The sequence below is a fragment of the Sebastes fasciatus genome, chromosome 1 (genome assembly GCF_043250625.1).
Source record: "Sebastes fasciatus isolate fSebFas1 chromosome 1, fSebFas1.pri, whole genome shotgun sequence".
Lineage (NCBI taxonomy): Eukaryota > Metazoa > Chordata > Actinopteri > Perciformes > Sebastidae > Sebastes > Sebastes fasciatus.
Genome location: NC_133795.1, coordinates 14,877,942 through 14,887,700, shown reverse-complemented (window position 1 = coordinate 14,887,700; position 9,759 = coordinate 14,877,942).

Here is a 9,759-nt window from a genome sequence, read left to right as displayed (position 1 = left end):
TGATGGGCAGCATGACCACCTGTCTCCACACCGATGGCCTCCCCCGTCTGCTGGAGCTTTTAAGCACCTCCTCCCCAGGCCAGGTGCACCTGGTTGAGCGATGCAGCACACCTGGGCAGAGCTACTGGAGGGGGAACGGCAGCCGTAACAGGAGCAACTCAAAATAAACCGCAATGCAACATGTCACCCAGCGTAACAATGTGGATTATTTTGTCCCTAACATTTTCTACATTCATTCATCCCAGAAGATAATCCCAATGACTTTGGGGATCCCCTGATTTTTCCTTTAGCGCCACCATGAGGTTGACATTTGTGGTTTTGCCTGAAATGTCTCAACATCTGTCTGGTGTATTGCCATGTAATGCGTTACAGACATCGATGCCCACCCCTTCAGGATGAAGTGTAATGATTTAGTTAATCCCCTGACTTTTCATCACTGGTTCAAAATATTTATTTGTCCACGAAATGGACCAGCTAACACGCTGGTGAACAGGGTAAACATCCGCATGTTAGCATTGCCATTGTGCACATGCCAACATGCTGACATCAGCATTTAGCTCAAAGCACCACTGTGCTTCCTGATATAGAGTAAGTTTATCAGGCAAAACCTGTTTGTAAAATAAATTGATGTTTCTGGTCTTTTTATGGGATTTGTTGATATAAATAAATATCACCAGACCTATCCTTTAAGAAGAGTTTATAAAATGTTACCCAGTCAGTTGGTGCAACGCAGGAGACAAAGCTTCTGGCGTTATTTAACGCAGTTCTCAGCGTGCTGCAGCTTGTTACATATTAATGATGTGATGAAAAGTGACCAAAAGTAGTCCTTCATCTCCTTTTCACCGAGTCTGTGTTGTTCTGTCACACATGGCGTTAATGTTGGCAGCATCCCCGACCAACGGTAAGACGACACCGTGCCACTCTCAGCCACAGCGGACTGCAGCACCGACTGCATTCAGCCACTCGACACCCGATCCTACTGTACACCACGTTCCGGTCAACTGGATTTTGGTGTTGGCAGACAGAGTGGAAAAACGGGACAAGGGGAGAAAAGAGGAGGAGGCAATATGAAAGCTAGCTTGCATTGAGGTGTTCAGTGTGTTACAAAATGGCAAGCACGCGGCCCAAGTCCGATGTAATGGGAACAGCAGACGAGTACAATTTCATAAGAAGCTCTCATAAGAAGGGTTTAGCTCAGAGAGTTCCTTTGGTTCAAACTAAAACCTTTTTTATCAGATCTATCAGTGTTAATCCCATCTGACTTTCAGTGTGACTTTTCATTCTTTATGGTCACGTATCCATGACAGATCAGACGTGTCGCCTCCTCACACTGCCTGGACCCAAACTCAAAATACATTCCCCTGTCAATATATCTCATCTTTGAACTCCCGGTGTTTCTTGACACCATCTTTTTCCAAAAGTGGAAGGTACCATCTGGAGCTGCCATTGGCCCCTTTAATTTCTGCCCTCTGCCCTGACATGCAACACCCTGCACGAACGAGACATCATGTGCTGACCAGTAAAATGTGGCTCACTTGTCATGGTGATTTGTTGCACGGATATGCTGAGCTCCGCGTTTTATGCTTTGCTTCTGCACCACCTCCTACTTTACGGGAAAGGTTTGAGAACATGTTACTAACATGTTAATAAAGTTCATCCTATGTTATCCCACCCTACACAGTGAAATGTTTGCTGCATGTATCTTTACAGGTGATAATAAGTACATTTACTCAAGTAGGCCGAAGTACAATTTTCGAGGTTCTTTTATTTTACTTGAGTATATCAGTGTTCCTTTCTACCTCAATTTTACTACTTTTTACTCCATGACGAACTACAACATTAAAATGCTGCTTAAATAAACTTTAAAGGGACTGTTTGTAAGATTCAGAAATGCTTGTTAACAGCGACACCTGTGGCCGCTAAGTCAACGAAAGTCAGCGTCGGGCTCGAGCTTGCTTGCTCTACATAGACATGAACGAGCATCGCTCAAAACAGTGAGGCGACACACGTCAGCTAAAACCACAATATCACTCTATAATTCACCTGCTTGGCAGTAATGTTAGCTGACCTGCCTCAGCATCCGGGGCTGAAGCAGGAAGAGAAACATTATCGTCTCCGACCGCAGCTGCAGGGAGACACCGGCACCCGGTCAGAGATGATAACGTTTCTCTCTGCAGAGCCCCGTCACTTCACAAGACACGGAAAACCTCTGTTGGTCTGGAGGAGCTGCAGCATTTATTTCTGCACAAACGTCCACTGAAAATTCACTAGATATTCTCAGAGCTACAAAGTCTCCTGCAGTGTTTAGTGTGCGCGCATCCACGTGAGGTGGAGCGAGCTGAGTGAAGGCAGGCAGAGGAGCAGAGTACAGCAGAGACTCCGGCCCTGGAGACCAAAGCTACGGTCTCCCCCGCGTCCTCCGACCGCGGCCAACACTGTTTTACAAGACGGGCTTCACTAGATATAACTTTGCGATTTTGGTGCTTCCGTGTAGTTTGTGTTGGAGTCTGAGTCTGAACAGCGTAGCCACATGCGAGCGCACACAGGAAACCGACCCGGTTGATTTATACGTGTAAGAAGTTACAAACAGTCCCTTTAAATACATCGGTAACAACACAAAGAGGCTAATATAATGTTTATAGTACCTGCTCACCAACGTAGCTTCACATATTAACATGCTAAAATTTGCTAATATGCCCTTTTCACAACAGCCATTGTGACATGTCAATGCAGGGTGAACACAGGTGTAATTAATAACATTAATTATGGCCTTGTTCCATTTCGGTGGGCCAAGGATCTTTACTATTGTGCATGCTGGCTCACTGGAATGGCTGTGACACACTAAATAGAACGGGACCATAATTAACATGCTTGTGTTTACCCTGCTATGACATGTCCAAATGGCTGCTATGAAAAGGGCTTATTAGCTATGAACACAAAGTACAGCTGAGGCTGATGGGAATGCCATTAGTTTTTCGGCTATTTTGTCAGAAATGAAAGTATTGGAAAAGTTACAGGAAAAGTCCTAAAAGTTATTACAATTCATCCTGACTATCCAATAGTTGTTATGACATTTCACTCAGAACCACAAATTTGAATGTCATGGTGGCGGACTCAGGCTGTCTGGGGGGGCGGGGCCAATAATAACAAATAAATACCAGCTACATGCCCCAACATGCAGAACGTTTGTTAACATGTAGGCAGTGGCAGAAGCAGAGTATTATTTTTTTTTTACTTAACTAAACTAAACTAAGGTGGGGTTCCTCCTTACAGTGGTGGGGCTCAAACCAATATCAGAATTTTGATAACACAATACAATATACAATACACAATAGATGTCATGGTGGCGGACTCAGGCTGTCTGGGGGGGCGGGGCCACAAATAAAAATAATAATGGCACCAGCTACATGCCCTAACATGCAGGAAGTTTTTTAACATGTAGGCAGTGGCGGCAGCAGAGCTTTTTTGTTTTTTACTTAACTAAACTGAACTATACTACGGTGGGGCTACTCCTTACAGTGGTGGGGCTCAAATCAATATCAGAATTTTGATAACACAATACAATACACAATAAAATAGACCCCCTACACCACCACCATGCGTTAGGCTACTGTTAGATGATTGCATCGAGAGCAACAGACGTGGACGGTCGCTACTACTGAGCTCAGACATTACCATTCATGCTATTTCAACTCGTTCACATTGTCAAGCACACCCGTCCACTACAAACCCCACACATTGTACATTATGTTCCACACTCCTCACACACACACACACACACACACACACACACACACACACACACACACACACACACACACACACACACACAGCACACAGAGAGAGAGACAGTTAACAGAGCACAACAGGTGGATCCGAGTGAAAATACAGACACATAGGCGATGTGAATGTGTTATGTTGAGGCGCTGTTGGGGCAACGGGAGAGAGTAATGTTCAAAAGTATAGGCCGAAATGAAAATAGAACGAGTTGGCTTATTCTGCTCGGTAACTTTCTTGGTTGTTCCTGGTGGGTCTATAACACAATTCTTGTTGGTGCAGCCAACCTATTATGCAACCAACCTATTATGTGGCACTGCATCGTGTTTTCTACACTCGAAGGGCATCATAGAAGGCACTTTATCATATTTCTGACACATTGGGCTAGTGTCTAGATGTCACAGTCCCTCCTCCGTGACACCTGCCTGCCTGCCTGGTGTGAGTGTGTTTCTATTATTTATTATTTATGAGTGACGTGTGATTGGTGTGTTTTGGTTTTGTCTGTTTGCTTGTTTCCCTCTCTGTCCTTCTCACTACTTACCTGGACATAATCTGCAATCTGCGCCTCCTGCCCACCAATCAAGCAAGTTCACTTCATAAACGGCCGGTCTCTGCCAGATCATTGCGATTCATGATTTGTCAATGTGCCACGCTTCCAGCTCCTGCTAGTGATCTTGTCAGTTTGTTTCCTGTTCATCTGTTTGCATGCCTGCTCACCTCACCTGACTGCTGCTCTCCACCCTCCAGGAAAAACCTACCTGCCTCTTCAGCTCTCTTCCTACCCGCCTGCCAGCTCACATCCCAGGAACCCCCCTTTCCCCTTACCACCGCCAACACCAGCCTGCAATATCAAAAACTCCTGTAAATAAAATACTTACCTTTTTACCTACCTGTTGTCCAGTGTCTGCGTTTGGGTCCAGCGACAGAAACCCTGAGAGTAGATGGAACTTTATCATGTTTCATCTACCATGGCAATACGTCCAATAGTTGTTTAGATATTTCGGTCAGGACCAAAGTAGTGGACCAACTAACCGACCGTCATTTCCATCTATAGAGCTGTGACGCTAGTTCTCACAATCTCATCCCAACTAGTCACATACTGACACTTTGTCAGACCCCTCGGCGTCATTTTTTGGTCACACTAAACACGTGCTTAATGTTGTGAATTAAACAAAAACACTTGCAAAGGTTTCGACAACAAAACCACTTAGTTAGGTTTTGGAAGAAACCAAATGGTCTGGCTTAAAATGACTATGTTTTTACAGTGTAAATGTGACTTGACATTGTGAACACAGGACACGAACGTAAAGCCTGGGACCCATCCGCTCTGTGTGTCTTTTTGCTCTATAAACTATGTCACCACAGCATTTTCCCTGCAGAGTTTACTGTTGCCGTGGATGGGTTTACATTGTAGTTAATGGAAAGCCTTGTGCAACTCCTACCACCGTGGTAGGGTGCTTCATACGGCGGTCTCGAACGCCGATGGCCGTTACAAAGCGTCGATGTTATCATGCATGTTATATTGATGCCCTTGGCATAACAATATAACACGCACAGGGGAAATTTTTCCACAAAAAATAAGAACTTCTGAACTTTTGGCACTGTGTGTATACAGTATTTTGCTCTGTTAAAGCTTACGTACTCAATTTTACCAGCAGTTAAGTCATCAACATTGTACATATTGGCCTGTCACAAAGATGAGTCACAAATGAGGGAGAGAGAGGGAGAGTGTGTGTGTGTGTGTTTGTGTGTGTGCGTGTGTGTGCATGTGTTTGTGTGTGTGTGTGTGTGTGTGTGTGTGTGGGTGTGTGTGTGTGTGTGTGTGTGTGTGTGTGAGCAGCTGATTGCTGGAGAGGATATTGTTCCAGCGGGTGGAAAGCTAATAGGTTTGTTTATGAGGATGCTGCACCTGTCGTTTATTGATGGATTGAGCTGTAAATAACTTTGTGAAGCTGCTTAGCGCTCGGTGGGGGCTTCTGTGTTTCCTTCTCCGCTGTTCTTCCTCTTCTTTAATGCAAAAGCACTTATACACAGGTACACATATTTTATCTTATTTTTATCTTATGTATTTTCCAGAGCATCTTATAGTTCAATGCTGAATCCCTCACTATGAAAGAAAACTGAAGGTGTCTCAGAGAAGTTGCCATGATAATCTCATTCCAGTGATGACCGCAGAGTCTCCCATGTTCCAAACACATTAATTTGTACACGTTACTGTATATTTGTGCAACAGTTCTTGTGTGGGTGTTCTGTTGAGTGTGGAAAACCCTCCGTGAGTATATTTATAGCCGGCCATTGTTGAGCCCCTAGAAACCTCTGTAATTGGATCTAGTCTATCTTGCTAAGGGAGTCTGGTGATAAATGAGTTGGCAGATGTCGTTGGTCATGCCGTCCCTGTGATAACGGTACGCCCCACATCACCGTCTTAAGCTCTTAGTCTCCGCTGGATTAAATTCATAAGTGAATGGTGAGCCGGCTGAATTATCATTCTGAGGAAGGGATGCTTTGCTCAGTGGACATTTAATGGCTGTCTTCGTTGTGTCCTTGGGTATTAACTTTATCAAGTGGCCACTTCAAAGACGGATAACATGCTTCAATGCTGTTTTTTTTGTTTTTTTTTAAAGGACCAGTGTGTAGGATTTAGTGCCATCTAGCGTTGAGGTTGCATATTGCAACCGAATACCCCTCCACTCACTCATCCCTTTCCAAGCTGTCGGAGAACTATTGTGGCCTTCAGGTAACATAAAAACGCTAAAGACTCTCTCTAGAGCCAGTGTTTGGTTTGTCCGTTCTGGGCTACTGTAAAAACATGATGGAGCAACATGGTGGACTCCGTGACGAGGACTCCCTTTGTAGATATGAAGGGCTCATTCTAAGCTAACGAAAACACAATGAGTCTTAGTTTCAGGTGATTATACACTAATGAAAACAGAGTAATGAATACTATATTCCAACACAGTCTCATGGCAGTTCGTGAAATAGTCACAACATTTAATCGATTCATGTACATAGACACGAATTTCCCCTTTTTTTTGTGACGCTCAGCACGACTTTCAACAAAGGATTTTTTGTGCTTTTTCCTAGGAATGTCCAGCAACACGTGACGCGCGTGTCAATTTCCGCTCCCGTCTTTTCAAAATAAAATGACTTTGTACTTTTGTGAAGGTTCTGAGTCATCCAGGTCATGGTATCTGAGTAAGGGTTAAATCAGCAGCAACTGGACTTGGTTTAGATTCTTGAAGACGTTTCACTTCTCATCCAAGAAGCTTCTTCAGTTGAACTGAAGAAGTGAAACGTCTTCAAGAATCTAAACCAAGTCCAGTTGCTGCTGATTTAACCCTTACTCGGATACTTAGTTAGGTTTAGGAAAAGATTGCGGTTTGGGTTTAAATAACACCGCAAGTGTCTTAACTTAAGTACGGAAGTTACATGACAAATAAATCAACGTTGACTTCTGGTTTCACACGGGGTATGAACGCTGGTCTCCTGGGCGAAAGTCCAGTGTTTTTCGAGTCACAATTATGTGGATTACATATGAATTGATTTCGTGGTGACCAACACGAAAAAATATGAAATTCATGTCTATGTACACGAATCAATACATTCAATTTTTAAACTGCTGTGCGCCAGGCTGCATATTCACACGTTGTTCCTTTAAGATTGCACGGGTAAACTTTGGCTCTCTCTAAAATAGTTTGAATTATCTGGAAAAAAACAACTATATTGTGTTATGTTTCATCCACAATATGCAAAGAGTTTATGGCTCTTTATTCTGTTTGCCTTGAGTCTCCTTTTTTTATTTATTATAAAACAAGAAGCAACACAGGTAAAAGAAAAAAAGACTGAAACAGTGAATGCAAACATAAACTTTATAAATCTACAGCTTTAAAAACCTGATTAATAGGATGTGAAGATGTGTGTGTCTCACTATGTTGGAAACTTGTCCGTGCTCAGCCAGAGAATATGAGAATGTTACAATTATAAAACAAGATTGACAGGATGGATCGTGTTGCACCAGCAGATGACAGCTCCTGGCTGCATGCCTGGAAGTTATTCACAGCAGAGTCCCCCCCCCACCACACAAACACACGCACACACACACACACACACACACACACGCACACACACACACGCGCACACACACACACACACACACACACAGGGATCAAGTGTAAAGGGACGGCGTTAGAGGAGTGGGGCCGGTGGACAGGGCGTGTTGTGTTCATGTGCGTGTGTTTGTGCGTGTGTGTGTGTGTGTGTGTGTGTGTGTGTTTGTGGTGCGAGGAGTTCAAGGTCAGAGCAAACACATGGTGCTAACCAGCAACTAGTGCAGGCTGTTTGTATAAGGTACAACATAGATATAAATAACTGCATCAATCAACGATTCACACTCTGACTGCTAAACGGAGGCAGATGAAGCCTCTTTAACTGCGATGTGTATTAAAGTAAACCTGTTAGATTCATAACATTACGAGAAGAAACATTTCCCGAACACTTTTGGACACTTGCGTCCCATTAAGAGCTGCGGACGTGATAAAGCGTCACACATGTCCTTGGACACATGAGGAGCAGTTAAAAATAGGAATAAACATTCAGGCTTTCATACAGACTGTAAAGACGGAGAGTTATTTACATTTGTACATTGTACATTCATCGCTGCCTATTATTGTTGTCAACCTATTTTGGCTAGAAAACATTAGTATCAGTATGTTTTTCTTTGACATTGTCTTACCCTCGTTCTCACTGTCGTCTTGTTGTATCATTGGACTCACGTTAGGATTAAATTATGTCTTTAACTGTTAAAAATCTTCTGAAAATCAAGGGTACAGTAAAGTAGTTTTGGGGTAAACATCTCAAAGAAAGGGGGAACAAATCCTGGAATAATGAGGGACTTATCAATCATTTATGGAAATCAAAATACTTATATAGGGGACAGTTAAACGCTAGCCCATTGCATAGGAGATTTATCTGAATTGACTACAGTGTTGTTCCTTATTGTGATTGATAAAGTATGATAAAAACAAATTCTTTAACCCATTACTCATTGGAGTTGCCCCAACAGAAAATCTGTTGTCCATCTGATAAACACTGCTTTAGAGATATAGTTGTTCAAGAGGCGTATACTGACTCGCTTTTATGTTCAGTCACAATACAGCAATAATAAGTCACTCATTAAGATATTAGTACCTTGTTCGTGCTGTTTAATGAAAGAGTAAAAAGAGGAGAACCATCAACACTTTATATCATAGCCCGCATAGTTTGTTCCTTACGGTCTAAATTCAAGAATTAACAATAATTGGTTCCTCATGAAACATTAAAGATTAGCATCCATCTACATTTATCTAAAATACCCATTTGTTATTGTCGTTCTCCATAGTACTTGTCGTCTTACACAGTACCTGTATTTAAGTACCAGTAAGATCCAACAAAATTACACTTTAAACCGAGGGCTCGACTGTAAAGTGTTACCATACTGTACCATGTCAGCAAGCAGATAATAAGTTTAACAACACAACAAGTTGATAATAAGAAAGCACATACTGCATATTAGCAGCTGTTTTTTCAGCCAAAAATAACGCAATGACACGAAATGCTCCTCTTGAGGAGAAGCGATGTGACAAAGACTCGGTATCAGAGAGATGAAGGCTGCCCATCCCTCACATAGAGTTACATAACCAGTCTGAAGCAAAGGGAGCTGGCACCCGTCACCAGATCACAAGGTGCTGGCTGTGATCTCAGCTGTCAGGGGTTGACATTGAGGGCAGAAACTGCTGCTCCCCCTGAGTGTATGGATGAATGGCATTGAAGGGGGTCTGCCCCCCACAGGACTCTGCTGACTTAATGTTGGACTATTTTTAAATCAATATCAGCTACAGCCCAACACATGACTGAACTTCCAAAATGCCACGCACGCACATACAGTGAATACTCCCTGGGGGAACAGGACTAAACATGACTAAACATTTTCAGAGAGAGCTCTCG